General features: G+C 45.5%; 1 long non-coding RNA gene across 1 annotated transcript in view; it reads left to right on the plus strand.

Annotated features, from left to right (window-relative positions):
• Positions 1-2,035: 2,035 nt before the first annotated feature.
• The window catches only part of LOC120371446, a 35,583-nt gene continuing 20,557 nt past the window's right edge, over positions 2,036-17,061 (plus strand). The window contains exon 1 of the long non-coding RNA XR_005584357.1: positions 2,036-2,192. This is a non-coding gene — a long non-coding RNA (uncharacterized LOC120371446). The remainder of the gene's footprint in view (positions 2,193-17,061) is intronic.

Raw genomic sequence — 17,061 nt, forward strand, 5'->3', positions numbered from 1 at the left:
GTAATCAATAAACTTATTTTATTGTTTATCTTTACTAGTGAGTTTGCCTGAAGTGTGTGGTAAATCTGCTCAGGTTTGCAAAGGCTAGTGTATAGCCACTTTCCATTGATGAAGTGGTGAACCAGTTAATAAATTTGCACTGCTCGTCTTGAGCTGTGCAAGATGGTATGTTCCTGAGGTACAAGGCTGGGGGCTGGGAGGATTTGGCTAGTGCCTTTCTCTGTGTGATTCATGAGTGACTTTGGAGCATTCATGCAATCTAGCTGGGTGTGGGGCTCCACATGCAGTTGTGCTGAGTGATCGCAGTGCCTGGAGGGGTTTGCTGCTTGTCACTAGCAAGACATTGTGAGAGACAGCCCAGGCTGGAGAGAGTTAAGGGGGCTCAGTGGTCCCACAATCCCAGGCTGTACCCTGGGGATCCTGTCACAAGATAAACTAAAGGTTTCATCTGATATGGTAAATTTTCTATTCCTAAAGTTTCACTGCACACCTATGCATCACTGATTTGACCTCTTCGGATATCCACTTAGAAATAGATTATTGCTTCCTAAAACGAGGTTCCTGTCCTGTTAGCCTTTAACGATATGATTTTATAGTATATAGATACTTGAACCTAGCCCTGTAAGTGTCAGAATTTTACAGAATTTTACAGCCTGGTATTTGATATAGTGTGGTGACCTACAATGATGGAGTATATCATTACAAAAATTCTGTATCATAAATTGTAGCACGATAGTATGGCCTGTAGCCACTTATTACATAAGATGTTAAATTCTAAAAAGACCAAATTACATCCCTGATGCAACTCCACTGAAACTGATAGAATTACATCAGGGATGTAATTTACGGTCACTAGCAAGCCCTAAATCACGTAAACTGCTGCATACAAAGTATAATACATTACATGTTTAGATCTGGTTTATAGGCAAGTATCAAAATATAAAATGCAAACATGTTATGTATACTATGAATAAAAAACCTATTCTTAAATATTTCACTGAAACACATTGTAAATTAGGAAAGGCTAGAAGGCAGTTCAAAGATGAAAGAAAAAGGCGGTGGGCTAATGGCTATATTAATTTTACTATTCCATTTGCAGGGATCTCTATGGCAGAAGTGGTTCTTTGTATAGTGTAGCATGTCAGCAAAAACCCTGGATTAACAAGAAATGGCTCTTTTTGTATGCCCAGCTATTGTTTATTCTCCGTATGATTTCATGCATATTATCATAGTTATACAGCAAATAACAGTGTAACCACAGATTATAGCCAACCTAACATTGCAGGGAAGCAGTAATAGTGAATGAGGACGGGTGGAAGCACTCACTCCTCGTTACACTGGTGTCTGGGATTGTTTGCATGTTGGTGCCGATTGAGTGTTCGGGGGGAGGGATGCAGGGGGGGCTCCTATTGATTAAAATCGGGGTTAAAGCTCGAGGGGGTCTTTTTGCGGGGGAGGGAGGTGGTGGTGACTCGGAGAGGCGCTGCAAGGGGCGGGCAGGCGGGCACTCACGGCGGAGACGGAGGATGCAGCAGGGCAGGGTGCTTTCCCCTGCCCCCGGCGGGCTGGGACTCGGTGCGGGGGCTGCAGAGCTGCCGCGGCAGGCCGGGATCACGTGTGCGGGCTGGCAGCCCGAGCCGGGGCTGACACTACCCGCCGGGGCCGGCTGGGAGCGCGCCGCAGCGGGCGAGCGCTGCCCGCCGCCCAGCCCGCTCCATGGCCTGGCCCTGCATCAGCCGCGTGTGCTGCCTCGCCCGCTTCTGGAGCCAGCTGGACAAGTCCGACCTGGCGGTGCCGCTCACCATCCACAGCTACTCCGACCTCGAGCAGCCCGAGGAGGGGACGAGCCCGGCGCGGGGCGCGGCGGCGGCGGACGGGGGCTCCCGGGCAGGCGGCGGGCAGCTGCCGGCCGGGCCCCCGCCCTCGCAGGCCAACCTGCCCATCAAGCGGTCCTGGAAGGGGGGGAGCCACAAGCGGGGCCCGGCGGCGCCCCCCGGCCCCCAGCCCTTCGCCGCCGAGACCCAGTACCGGCAGGACTTCCGCGCCTGGCCCCTGCAGAGGCGAGACGGGCGCCCCGCCCCGGCCAGGTCCGTGTACGTCCTGCCCGCCGGGGGCAGCGAGCAGCGGCCGGGGGCCGGCAGCAGGCTGAGCGCCGCCCCGCCCGGCGCTGCCACCACCACCACCTCCTACAGGTAAGGTGGGGCGGGGCCAGTGCCCCGGGCTCCCCCCGCCCCCCGCAAGGGGGCTGCAGAACCGCTGTCAGGGAAACATCGGGGGGGCGGGGGATTTGGGGTGCCCGGCTTGAAACCCCTAAGAGCGGCTGTTCAGAAAGGGCTGATGATCATTACAAGGTGGCTCAAATCCGCCACCCGGAATCTCTAGTTGCTCTTGGAAATGTGGCCCTGAAAAATCTCAGGGTTTTTTTAGTAACCTCCCCTCTCCTCTTCTTCCAGGCTTTGCCAGCCCCATCCTGCTGGAACAGGGTGCTGGGGGTGCAGCACCACCCCCTGGCTTGAAGTGGTTCCCATCATATACAGGGTTTACAGTTTGGTTTAATGGCTCTCAGCACCCCCCACTATAAAAATTGTTCGGGCACCCCGGCCAGCCCTGTATTTATTTATTTTGCAGTGCTAATGTGCACTGTCCTGAGGCAGTACAGTATGTGTAGTACGATCATCCAGAACTGCAAGTCAAGTCACTGTGTGTATTTGATTTTGGCTTTTGCCAAAGAATAACAGGAGTAAGAAAAGCACTAGTATAAACAGACGCAGAACTCATAATGCCAGCTACAATTGCAATACCGTAAGTGTTGTACTGTAAAATACAATACCACAGTGAGCATAACCAGGACCCATAGGTACCATCAACAAAATGGTTACACTGAACTACGTTAGGATTATGACATCAATAAATGTTGGAATTGTTTAACTCCTGGGGCTCTGCATTTACTGTGAATTTGGGGGCCACAAGCTGTATCCCCAAAACATTTGTGAAACATGAATATAATTGGCATATGTCTAAAAGGTCACACAAAGTGATATTTAAACTGTTAATAGTTAAGCCAGGAAAGTTCACAATTATTTAAAATGATGTTCCAAACCACCTATATTTACATGATTTTAAATGATTGTTTTATTTTATTTTCCTTTTGTCTTTCCTGAATTATTATAAACATTTATTGACTGGAAACAAGAGATGAAACTGGCTACTTCTGAGTTCTGTTCTACTCTGGAGTTCTCCCTCCATGTCTATCCCTGGGGTATATGAACCTTTAAAAATAACGTAGGTTATTAAATAATGTACCAAGTTCACTAGAATGGCGCTGAGGAACTGTTTCATGGCCTCGAATAATCACAACGTATGGCAGTTTTTAAACATGCCTTTTAGGTATATTGATAGAGCAATTAATCTTATTATAACTGGGTAACAGGTATTTATACATTTTTCACTGTGTTATTTACCCACCAGACATATCGCTTTCTGTTACAACTGATTAGATAAATATGCCATGAAATGCTTTTAAGACAAAAATATTTGAATCCCTTGGAGTGATTATAGTCCAGCTTGTGCATTTATATTGGTTACCTTATCACTCCATACCCTGGAGAGCTGTCACAATATAGATGTGGATATAAAAAAATTGTCTTTAAAAACAACTGTGCAGCAGTTGACCTTAATCATGCATCTTTTCTTGCTTATTAAAAACAGCAAAAAGCCTAGCACATAATCTAGAAAAAAGCCCTGCAAAATGACAATTGTTAATAGACAAAGGCAATTTGAAACAGAACAAAAAGTGCCTTATACCAGCAAACACTATAAAATGACATAAGCAAGGTTGACCAATTAGAAACTCATCCATCTTCAATTTCTGTTTTTTAAAATATCTTTCTGGTTATTCTATCTGATCCCAAAACTAAGGGCATAGTAAGCACTCATTACAATCACAGATTTTGCACTGTTTCCAGTTGTCAGTGCATTTGTACCTTTCACACCATCCTTCCATCTGACTGCTTCATTCTTGTGCAGGGCCCTCAAATAACATCCTCCAAATGCAGAAAAGCGTATACATTTTAAGACTCAGTAGGTAGTCAGGGAGCAAGGGGGATAGACCAACCTGCAAACCAAAACAGCAATATTATAAGAAATCCATGTCTAGGAACTTCATGACAGCTGCAGTGATAAACCACACTGCCCCAAAGCCACAGCTTCTTACTGTAGTAAGAGGCTTGCATCAGTATGAAGACCTGTGAAATGTTTAAGCAGTTCTAGGGTTATCCACTAGACATCAAATGGTACAAACAGACCTACCCATACATTAGCCAGCACATTTATTTTCCAATATAGTCCTACAGCAAGTTTATATATCCTCTTCTTAGTTTTACTCAGGGAAACACTGCTCAGCCTCCATCCTGCTACAATAATTTTCCCTATAGTCTCCAATTGTCATCTGCACAACAACTGATTACATATTAAAGTTACTAGGTATAAGACATTCAGATCATATTAAAGATAGCTACGTGCTTTCGAAGATAAATTATAGGATTCACAGTAAATGACAGTAGGAGAGAGAATGAATGGTTGCTTGACAGCAGAAAGTTTACTAGTTCATGAATGTCTGGTTTTTAAAGCTAACAGGATTGGGCTTCATTAGCTTGGATGGGTTAATGACTAGTGGTCTAGTCTGACTGTTAGACTCTGACTGGGGCAGTGCTTTTTGTCAGTGATTGGTTGTAAAACCAGGGGCGAAGCATGTCCAATTCATAGACAAATAGTGAAATCTCCTTCAAGCTTTGAAATACTCCCCTTTTCTCCCAGTCAGGAGAGTCTGCATGGAATAGAGCAGGGGTGGTCAAACGTGCTGGCACTCTGAGCCACATATGACAATCTTCAGAAGTCTGAGAGCCAAGGCACATCTGCCAGGAGCCGGGGTTAGGGACTGCAGCCCCACTCCTGTTGAAGCCTTGAGCCCCAGCAGGTGCACCCCACAGCGCTGAAAACCCGAGATCCCCCTCCGCACTGGACAGAAGCCCCTACTTCACCACCCCACTGCAAGGCAGAGGTCCTGAACAGCCCCCTCCCAGTCTGGTAGGTGGAGAATGGGTGGGGGACGGCAGGGGAAGGGCTTACAAGCTTCACTTTAACTGTAAGAAAGCTGCATGTGGCTTGCACAGTTTGGCTACCCCTGGAATAGAGGAACCCCTCTGCCATACTGCCCAGCCCCTGATGCTAGGTTATTTTCACCACCATGACTCTCCAGTCTCCTACACCACATACTTTTTATAGTCGGTTGAGGGCAGCTTGGTGGCCTTTTAACTCCTTCCCCGCTATTGTCTTCAGGGCATGGCTGGCAAGCCTCATTTCCCCACTCCTGACCTCCAAGATAGCCAGGTGGTCTCCTGCATTTTCTTCTTTTAGGGAGGATGCTAAGGTCAGGTTTGCTCCATCCTAGTTCATAGGGTTAATTTTCATGGCAGCACCCCCTCACCTGTTTCTCCATCCTGCTATAGTGGATCCAGCCTCCTGCTGGCTGCTCTTACTTCACTGCGCTTTGTAGGCTCCGCTCAGGAAAGCCTGCCTAGCAGCTCAGCCCAGTGGGTGAGGTTACCTCTAGGCGACAGGAAGCCGATGACAGTAGTGTTTCCATAGTGAAGTATGAACGGCTCTGCTGTAGTGACAGTGGGCTGAGTCAGAACACATTCCTTGTTTCTGCTGAATGGGGAAGCAGTTCGGTGACCTGGTCACCTGATGGAGACTGACCTTGCAGATTAGATGGCACTGGACCTTATCTTCCCCCAAAGCGTTCAGGAAAGGTGAGTATTTCCTGCCCAAACATAGACAATGGGAGTGAGGGGGAACTGAGGATCACTAAGCCACCCATAGAAGAGGGGAAGTGAGGGGAAGAGTCAGGGGAGAGTACAGGCCTGGCCTGGGAGGGATCAAAGGAGAGCCACTGACACCTCACAGGGAGGGGCTTGCCCAGGGGAATGGGGAGAAGAGGACTTTCTTCCTAGGCTCAGGGTGGGGTTTGTCTCTTGTCTCATATTTCAAGGATGGGTTCCTGGCAGGGCCTCTCTCTCCTCCTCGGCTTTGAAGATGGGGGTCTCTGAGCAAAGTTCTTCTCTCTCCTTCAGGGGCTGGGGATCTCAGACAGGAATAATCCCACTTCTCCCCCACTCAGAGAATAGGGTCCCTTTCCATAGGTCTCTTCTTTCTCCTCTTCCCTGCAACCCACAGTGAAGACTATTTTGAATCATCCCCATGATAGATGCTCTAGCACAACTCTGTACCAAACCGGGTCAAACTGAAACAGACTTCACAAGGTGAGCACAGATGGCTGCTGTAAAGTGAACAAGACAAAGTCAGTAACCTGCAACCATATTGCCATTGGGAGTGACTGTCAGCTCTCAGAAGCTGAAGGCAGCTGGCTGGGCCTGCTCAGTATTGAGAGAGAAGCCCTCCCAAGGAAAGAAAAGTTGATTTGAACAGATGCTGTAGAAGAGTTCAGATTCAGCTTGTTTTATTCCCTGTACTCAGTGTGCCCTGCATTTTCTGGTTGGTTGATTATTGTAAATTTTGAAATTTTAGTTATTTTTGAAGATTCTGAAACTTTGGCTTCACATTTCAATGGGACTTGTGGAATTTTCACTGTAGATTAGTTTTCATACTTTTTTCAAATACATGACAATAAACCTGAAATATTCTACAGTTTGTTTTGTGTGCACCAGGCTGATGCTACTATTTCATCTCCTGAGGAACTTTACTTGGCAAATTCTGCTTCCATGTCTCTCCCCACATTTTTAGGAGCAGACTCTTACTGAGTACAGAAGGAAATTCAGCACCATACCAACACAGGTTGTATTCTTTTCCTTACAGTATGAACCAAGTCATCCTGACCTATTATTTTGCAGAACAAGTCAACCAATGGAAACAATGATCAATGGAAAGGCCCAATCCAACTCAGACTGACTTCTGTGGGAGTCTTTCCATTGACTTCAGTTGGCACTGAATTAGGTCCCAAATGAACTCAAAATCAAATTGAACTTCCAGCATGTAGCTCAAGCCAGATCAATATAAACCACATATAAAAAGGCAGGAGTGGGACATGCCTCTCTGTGTCTGTTCCCCATCTCATCTATTTAGATTATAAACTCTTTGGAGCAGGGATTATCTCCAGGTAAATATAGTAACGAGCACATGGAGCCTCTTGGTGATACTGGAAGACAAATAATAATCCCCACAACTCATGGGAACTAAATGTTCCATCATCCTAGAGTTGGTACTTATCTGCAAACTAGCATCACAGAGAAGACTCATGCATGGGAGAGCAGGGCTGTGTGGGATCCCAGTATCGGCATATACTGTTGCCTGTTTAAAGTGACCAGCACTGAGCAGGAACTGCCTTTTAATTTTTATATTTTTATCTTCAGAGAAAACAGAAATTATATGCAGAGAAGTAGAGTAATGAAAGGCTAAGCCTGCTGCACCAATCACACATACGTCAGGAATGTCAGGGTTAAAGGCCCGTTGGGTATCTGAACCCCTTCCTTCTAGTGTGGGAGTATTTAGAGTATTCTGTCACTGCACTGTCACACAGAACAGAGCAACAGCACAAGCTCTTCAGCAAATGGGATGGAATAGAATGAAGAGGAAGGGCTTTTCTCTGTAACTATGGATGCACGGGGGTAGCATATTGTTGTACTGACTATACTATTCCCCTGCATTTGAATACTGCTCCTGCAGTATGGTGTAAACAAGGTGAACTGTGGGGGCTGTTTCATGTTAAATAGAACATTTTCTTTTAAGTGGAAAAACACACACTGTGTGATCAAGACAGATACCTGAGAAGCAGCATTAACGTAGCTGGGGTGGGTGGGGAATTTTAGCCTGATCCAGCAATACACATAAGCATATGAATAGTCCCATTATAATCAATGTTTAAAGTTAGCTTTACTTGCTTAAGTCCTCTGCTGGATGGGGCCATAATACTAATAGCACCAAAGTGAGGGCTTCAAAGATGCAAGCTTTCAGGTGCTCTGTTGCAAGGGTTCTCAGACTGTGATCTGGAAAACCTTCCCAGTAGTCTAGGTGCACATGATTTCAGATCACAGCAAGGCACTGGGAGGGCAGATGGCCACAAGAGGATCTTTCTGTTACAAAGTGGTCTGCAGCATGGAAAGGTTGGAGAACTGGATTCTATTTCATGCTGTTGGGAGGAACAGATCCCTTCCCCATTCTGCACACAAAACTATGGCCTGGATTAGCCGTGGGGCGTGGGGATAAAAGAACCATTACAGAAACCAAACAGCAGGGGTCATCCACCCACATAGTCCTTTCATACAATCCACTGAGAAAGGTAATGTAGCTCGCCAGCAGCTAAATCCACTTGCTGATTCAACATCCAACAGTGAATTCAAGGAAACTACCTGGTAACCCATGGGATGATGCTGTTGTGATAAAGGTAACCCTTCCCAACCATTTCTAGATAATATTACATGGCCCCAGTTACGATAGTGTCTGAGTGCCTCACAATACCCATGTGAAGGTGCTCAGATAGTACGGCTCTGAGTGCAGTATAAGAACCTATATGAAATAGATAGGGAAGTGCTATTAGCCCCATTTTACAGATGGGAACTGAGACACAGTGAGGATAAGTGACATGATCTAGGTCACAAAGGATGTCTGTGGCTACACAGGGGCTTGAACTCAGGTCTCCTAAATGTTAGGCTAGTGCCCCAACCACTGGACCATCTTTCCTTTATTGCCATCCATTTTTCTCTTCCTCCCACTATTGTCTTTCTCTGCTATTCCTTTTCCTTCTTTCCCTTCACCTCTCCTTCCCACCTCCTGTATCACTCCTCCTTTCTCTCTAGCCAACCTCTGTTCCTTAGGGTTAGATTTCTTTGAAGATTGCAGCTCTATGCTACAACCACTAGAGGGCACCATGATATTTCTTACTGGAGCTGGACTGACATTCTATCCAGAAGAGGGCAGCGTTTAAGATGCTACCCAGAATCCCTGCATATTATAGGTGGGTTTGCTACCACTGTCTATTATTAAGGTTGCCTGATACCTCCCATTATCAGACACTGTTTTCAGTTGCTTATACTTTGGTTATGGTTGCCAGAGTTTAACCATTTGGGCTGAAATTTTCCATGCTGGGTTTCTGCCTCTGGTTGATTTTTATTTTATTTTTTTTTTTTTTGGAACATGTTAGCCAAACTGGTTCAGCCATTTCTGAGAATGAGGCTAGGGGTAAATACATTGTTTTTTCAATGTTACAAACATTCTGGCAACCTTTTCTTTGGAAAGTGCTAATGCCCCCAATGCTTTGGAACAAGGACTTGAAATTAGGCAGGGAGATGGTCTTACTTTGTCAGGGATGGGCTTTTTGCCAGCCCTGTGAAAATCTGCCCACATTTGGCCCAATTATAAGCCTTTGAAAAGTTGAAGTTCACACATGCTTAGTAGAGAATTGCTAGAGTTTAGCAGCTGAAATCTCTGAAGATTCCCTCCTCACTGAGCATGCTCCAGCCTCTCATAGCTCGTAGGTGTGATCAGACTGCACACAGACTATCCTCATAGACTGACTGAGCATGCTGCAGCCTAGGGCTGGAGGGGCGAAGCCAAACTTTCACTGCAATAGCTGCTCCTATTTGCTCCAGGCTGGGGTGGGGCTGAGCATTGGAACTGAGAGCAGGGAGCCGGATCCCACATGCTGTCAGTAACCCCTGGCTGACATCCTAGCAGTGTGGAGGAGGAAACCATCTGAGTTAAATGCAGAGGGGACAAAAGCTAGGCCTAGGTAGTTGTAAGGTGGACTGGGGGAGTAGCTTGGAACAAGGAGCATGGGGGTGGAGGCTGGGACCAACTGGGTGAGTAGACTAGATCTGGGAGCAGGGGAGGGGAAGATTGGGACTGATAGAGCAAGAAGACTGAAAACCAATGAGGCAGAAGGGACATGAAACAGATGATCTGGGATTATTTGTTTTTTCTTTTCATAGAATATCAGGGTTGGAAGGGACCTCAGGAGGTCATCTAGTCCAACCCCCTGCTCAAAGCAGGACCAATCCCCAGAGAGATTTTTGCCCTAGGTCCCTAAATGGTCCCCTCAAGAATTGAGCTCACAACCCTGGGTTTAGTAGGCCAATGCTCAAACCACTGAGCTATCCCTCCCCCCATCTTTGGGCTTATCTGGGCAAAGAAACTGGGACAAGGTGCTGAGAGAAATGTGGACACTGAGATTGGTTGAGAGCCTCAGGAATGCATGGAGATGGGGAATGTGGGTGTGGACAGGTGATTGGAAGACAGAGAGAGAAAAAGAGACAGATCAGGGAGCAGAGGAAGGACCTGGGACTGGGTTGGCAAAGAGACTGGGGCTGAGATGGGGGTTGGGCTGCAAGGACCTGGGAATGGCTAAGCAATAAGATTGGGAGCAGGAGATAGGGGGAGATTGAGAGTGACTAGGATGGGAATCTGGAGGGTCGAGACTACAATTTACTGGGCAAGGAGACTGGGACTGACTAGGTGAGGAGAATGGGACTGGGACAAGGAGCCAGTGGTGGGGTAGAGACAGGAGTGGGATAGATTGGAGGAGATGGGGTGAAGCTTGTGGGGGAATGGGCAGAAGAACCTGTGCCAACTGGAGCACATTCCCATCCCCAGGTATTGCTTGGGAAAGGAACCCAAGCCAACATATGTGAAACCCCCTGGCAAAGTATCTTCCCCCCTCTAATGCTGGTCCACGTAGAAGATAATCTACTGTTGCTATCAGTTATTCTATTAGCCCCAGAGGCAGGGATATGTGCGGTTGATATGAAGGTTCCAAGCCTGCTGATGAACTGAATATCATCAATATGTTGCCACATGATGGAATTTCTGTTTTTCAGTTTGCCTTTTTAAAAACTTAGCAAATTACACACAAAAAACCCTGTGTTAAAAGAACATTACTAAGGCTGCAAAGACAAACACTCAAAAGTTAGGAAATGCCAAAATTAAGGTACTCTATGAAACCTTAATTTGACCCTCCCTTGTGCATATGCATTCTGATACAGTTAACTCTAATTACACTGTCACATACTGTTTTTTCCACAGGATCCCTGCCTCTTTCAGTGCACTGGAAGGACCTGTTTTGTGGATGCATCAGGGTTGTGTAGTGAAGTGGACAGTTGTCTGTAGGACCCCTACCTCATTTGTTGCAGCAGTTGGAAGATATACACTGAGTGAGGCAGGGGATTTCAGGAAGAGAAAAGAGGGTCTCATGGTTAAGGCAGTTGAATGATGATGCTCTGGAGAACTGGATTCTTTCCCTGCTTCTGCCACAGAATTCCTGTGTGATGTTGGGCAAGTCACTTAAACCAAACTTTTCATAAGTGGTCACTAATTGTGTGTTCCTCATTTTCTTGAGACCCTGGGGACTGATTTGTGGAAGTTCTGAGCACTCAAGAGATGCAACTGAAATAACTGGGAACTCTGCTTTGAACATACAAAGGGCTATATACTACTCTGAAAAATCCCATCCTATATGTCACAGATTGGGCACTCAAAATTAGTGGACACTTTTAATCTCTCTTTGCCTCAGTTCACCATCTGTAAAATGGGGATAATCTCCCCTCACCTCACAGGGGTGTTATGAAAATAATTTAATTAATATTTGTGATGTTACGATAGTGATGAGTGCCATAGAAAAGTCCACAAGGGAATTAATACTTGAGTCATCAGAGCAAGGTTTGAATAGTGTGCAATAAATAAGGTCTGGGGCCACACATTGAACAATGAGCCAAAACCAAAATACTGAATAGCTGTTCATTAAGTGAGCACCATCCATCCTGTGCACTGAATGAGGCAGGGTCCTGGGATTTATGTAAGTCTAGTCCAGGCATAGTCAATTATTTTTCATCAAGGTCCATATTACTTGGTCAGGGTACAGTCAAGGTCCAGACTCCAGAGAAAATAATAAAAAACAATAATAATAAGAAAATAAAAAGATTTCAGGGTCCATTCAAAAGCACCTGACAGGCCGGATTTGGCCCCTGGTCTGCCTGTTGACTACCCCGATCTCCTGTATATCACAGGCAACCCACACCACCCAGCAGCTGCACATTAAACCCAACAGCCAAAATTAGACCCGTGTTACAGCTCACAGGAGACTAGACTATTATGTGTCCCAGGGAGAGAACAGGAGGGACCGAGGTATATCGGTGCCTGACCCTCCCCCACGACAAAGGCAGGGAAGTGATTAAGTGAGCTATAGCCAGATAATCCTGGCAAATGACCGGCACTCCATGCTGCAGAAGAAGGCAAAAAACCCTAAGGTCAGTGCCAATCTGACCTAGGGAAATATTCCTGGTCAACCCCACATAGGACGATCAGTTAGATCCTGACTATGTGAACAAGAACCAGCCACTCAAGCACCTGAGAGAGAGAATGCTTGGTGCCACTTCAGAGTACTGGCCCACTCCACCCAATGTCCCATGACCAGCCTGATGCTTCAGAGGAAGAAGATTTAAAAACTACTTCCTGGGTATACAGCGTGTGGTGGGAGGGACGTCGCTTTCTGACCCCGGTAGGATGACCAGATATCCCGATTTTAAAGGGACAGTTCTGATATGTGGGGCTTTTTCTTATCTAGGCTCCTATTACCCCCCACCACCTGTCCCGATTTTTCACACTTGCTGTCTGGTCACCCTAGACCCCGGCAGGCGGCCAGTTAAAACCCTGAAGCATGAGCTTTTAGGAACATAAGACATAAACCAGAAGTGAGCCCTAGGCTTTTGGGCCCTGCCCCACCATCACAGGCAACTTTGTCATACAATCCCACTCAAACTTTTGAGTGTTCAACTTTGCAATCTTAATAATGGTCTTTTAAAATAGGTTTTTTTGTGTGTAATTAATAGAGATTTTGGCAAGTCTCTTTAAATTTTACAGGTATTTGAATTAGCCTGGAGAGGAGAGCATGTTAGCAAGTCTATAGTTTAGGAGTGCTCCTGGATTTCAGCAGCATCAAGGAGTAACACTTTCTATCATCACCAATGGGCTAGGAGACTGCGTCCAATCCTGACAGACAGCAACCTGACCTCAGTTATACATGCCTTTGTCTACCTCCTGTCTGGACTGTAGCAATGCAGTGTACCTGGACGTGAAACCGTCAGCCTTTAGGAAATGCCAACTAGTACAGAATGTTGCAGCACGTCTCCTAAGCAACACAGGCTACTGCCAGCACATCAATCTCATCCTCTGCTCTCTACACTGACTCCCCACAGAGCGGAAGATCTTGGTCCTTATCTTCAAGATGCTCAATAGCCTGAAGCCAGCATATTACAAAGATCACCTAAACTCCAGAGTGAAGACCATGGTTGCAGCTGTGCTGCTCAGGCACCCTGGAATTTCCTATTCATACCATAAGGCAAAGCTTATCTAAGCAGAAGACGGAGCTCTCTCAGGGACCAGTCTGAGACTGTGGAATTAACTCTCCCCACCAGACATGAAGGACCATCACAGACCTTGCCATCTTCCATTCCAAGTACAAGGCGCACTTCAACCTGCTGTTGCTAATATAAACAAAGACCAGCGTGTACATTTAAAAAACAAACCCTACCAAAACAACCCCCTATACAATTCTTCCTCTGTGGACAAGTTGAGAGAGAATGAACCACAGGTGACAGATTCTAATCATGTCACTTAGTGCTCTGCTGGAAGGCGCTCAGATATTACATTGATGAGGCAGTGTAAGATCCTATGCAGAAGAGAACAGACATATTGCAACTATTTGAGTGTCACATTCTCCCATCTGGTGTGATCTTTTCTCTTTATTCCTTAGTTGAGCAATGCTAATTTTAATGAGACATTTGTGAATGACACCGGTAAATTATTCATGTCAAGTAACCAGTGAAACAAGAACAGTGTACCTGGCATACTACTGAAAACAAATGTAAACTGTGAATGGTGTGATAGGAATGTAATGTGTCAAATCTATGCTTCAGATGCTACAGAAAAGCAAAGTTAAAAAAAAGACAACCCCAGCATCACAATAATAGAATCCATGCATAAAATATTTCAGCGTTTTGTATTTTTTTTAAACCAGCAGTAATATAAAAAATGCTCTGCTCCCAAAAAGAGTGAAAACAAAAATAGTCTTTACATATAGTTTTCACAGCATCAGTTTGTAAACCTTCAGGCAGGACATACAGTAGAGGCACTGTGTCTAAAAGCAGATGTGTAATTATGAATATCTAACATAATATTTCAGTGGATTATTATACCTGATAAAGAAATTTCATGATGCCCTACATTTTGAGCAAATGGTAGAACCTTCCTATGTATGTCACAGCTAAAGCCTGTTTATTATTTCAAAAGCATATGGTGAAATCTTGCAGACTGTTTACTAAAAGTGCACTGGTATGCAGCCACTTCCCAGGGTGACTTTGCTGTGTCAGCTAGTGTTAAAAATTCTGTTGCGTGGCCACTAAATACACTGCTCACAAAGACAAGAAGAGATCATAAGCTATGCAGCAGGTATAGAAGTTGGCAGGTTCTCATCCTGGGAAATCCCTAAATGTGGGGGTTATTGAGTTTTCATTTGACTTCATAATGGTCATCGCTTCCTTACTTGGTTCTCAAATCATTCTGAGTCCAACACACAGCACTGAATTTCCGGTATGACACAGCTCCAAATTCCTGTTCAAATTATGCCCTGGCTGAGTCCTGCTACTCCTTGTGCTAGCAGGCCAGGTTAAGTGAAATGGGATTTGCCAGGTGAGAAAGGTGACAGCTTAGCCTTGGTGACAGCTGATTTCCAAAACTGCCCAGGACACAGTGAAACTAGCTACTAATAATACCACTTATTTGTGGGCTACAGACAGCCTGCTTCCTAGCAGCATTAATGGCTAATCTTGCCTACACATAGGGCCAATCTGACAGCATATACTGTTCTACTGGCTATGGAAGGGTTTGGACCAGATAAGTAAGAGGGCCTAATCTAAGTCAAATATTGAAATACCAATGCAGAGATGATTTCACTCATCCTTGTGCTATATATCACCCCATCTCCCACCCCCATCAGAACTTCATGACAGTAATAGGGGGAAAACGCAAATCCCTTCTTCCAAAAGCAACCACCCCTCTCACGTGGGCTATAGCAGGTCTAGTAGGTGTTAGCACCATAGAGTCCTATGACTCAAGCTGTGGTTGTTCTAGCCAGTAGGTGGCAGTGGTACGCACTAACCAGTTCATTGAAACATTTCTAATCAGGCTTACAATTGGAATTCACACCAAGCCTTATGTAACTACAACAGTTTCTATATACATTATATACGCTAGATCCCTCTCCGCTAGCCCATCTTATTGCCCATTCAGTCACTAGAGTGAGGATCCTTCAAACAGAAGGATCCTATTTGAGGTTTCCTCCCTGGATGTAGGCTTAGTCCATAGAGGGCCTTTCACCCCTTCAAAGTGCATTCAGGGCTTCCCTCCACAGGTAACTCATGTCCTAACACAGTGGCTCTGAAACTTTTTTACTGGTGACCCCTTTCACATAGCAAGCCTCTGACTGTGACCCCCCCCCTTATAAATTAAAAACACTTTTTAAATATATTTAACACCATTATAAATGCTGGAGGCAAAGCGGGATTTCAGGTGGAGGTTGACAGCTCACGCCCCCCCCCATGTAATAATCTTGCGACCCCCCCTGAGGGGGCCCGACCCCCAGTTTGAGAACCCCTGTCCTAACACATCATGACAGTACTAGATGAGTCTTGCAGATTCCCTTCCCACAATGTGTGCTAACCAAATTAAAGGATGAAGAGAGGGATAATTGTGACAGAGCTACAATCTGTCCAGAACTCCTGTTGGATAACCATTTGGAAAAACACCAGACTGGTCTCCTGAAACTCCTTTGTGGAACAACCCTTAATTCCACTGCCTGATAGCAATTCAGCTGTCAAGGAATGGCAGGGAGACTGTGTTACATTTTACAGGTGAATCCAATTATTTTAAATCCTTCCATCAACTCAAGAGCCAGTTTTCTATCCCTAAACGCAAGTTTTTAGCCATGCCTACAAATATGGTTTTGGATCATTTCCATTTATAGAGCTCTGAATACCTCACCCTTACTCCAAAACAACAGAGAGTAAAACTACTGATGTTAAAGCCGCTGTGATTCTAAGGCCCAGATCCTCAGAGGTATTTAGATGCCTAATTCCCATTGAAATCAATGGAAGTTGGGCACCTAAAGGAGGCTCACTGTCTCTGACACTGCTTCCTGCCTCCCCCATTATTGCTGTCACCGGTGTTTACTTTGCAGGTCTGGCTGGTAGTAGCCCCAGAAAGGTTGACACGTTATTAGAAAATACATTTCAGCGTCTCTAGGTGATGAGCTGCACTTTGTGCAGAATGCTGCACCCAGCAAAATTAGATAGTGCAACCATTATTTTGTATTTGTGAATGGCTTGTTTGCCATGGCCCACTGTCAGGGATTCTGAGTGTATGCTGATGAGTTAAACACAAAAGAGTGAAGTGACAACACAGAGTCAGCCGAACTTGGAGAGCACACACACAATACAGGGACTGCTCTCACTACCTCCTTTCAAAAGCACATGGCCAAGTAACCATTTAATGGCCTAACTAAAGCAGGTCAACAATTTTCAAATGTATTTAAAAAAGGAAAAGGAAGGATGCTTCAAAAAGTGTTTGCAAAATGTCCTCCCTTTTTTCCAACCAGCTCTAATCCTAACTAGCGAGGAGGCAGCCTGGTTCCTGGGAGCTGAGCATGCACTGTATGTTATACCCATTCCCCTACCCTTTGTGTGGTGTGTCTATTTCAATTATAAACTCTTGGGGCAGGGACCGTCTACTAGTCTGTGATGGTGCAGTGCCTAGCACAATAGGGCCTGGATCTGAGTTAGGTCCCAGGCACTACATGACTATTAATAATATCCCTACAGATCACAAGAGATCACCTACCATGATGTCAGTGTTTCCAGTTTAACTTAGAAAAAAAACAAAAAACCCTAACAGACTAGAGGCTGCAGGGAGTGTATGTCAACTGTCACATTGCAGTGGCTTAGC

Source organism: Mauremys reevesii, linkage group 9 (genome assembly GCF_016161935.1).
Source record: "Mauremys reevesii isolate NIE-2019 linkage group 9, ASM1616193v1, whole genome shotgun sequence".
Classification (NCBI taxonomy): Eukaryota; Metazoa; Chordata; order Testudines; family Geoemydidae; genus Mauremys; species Mauremys reevesii.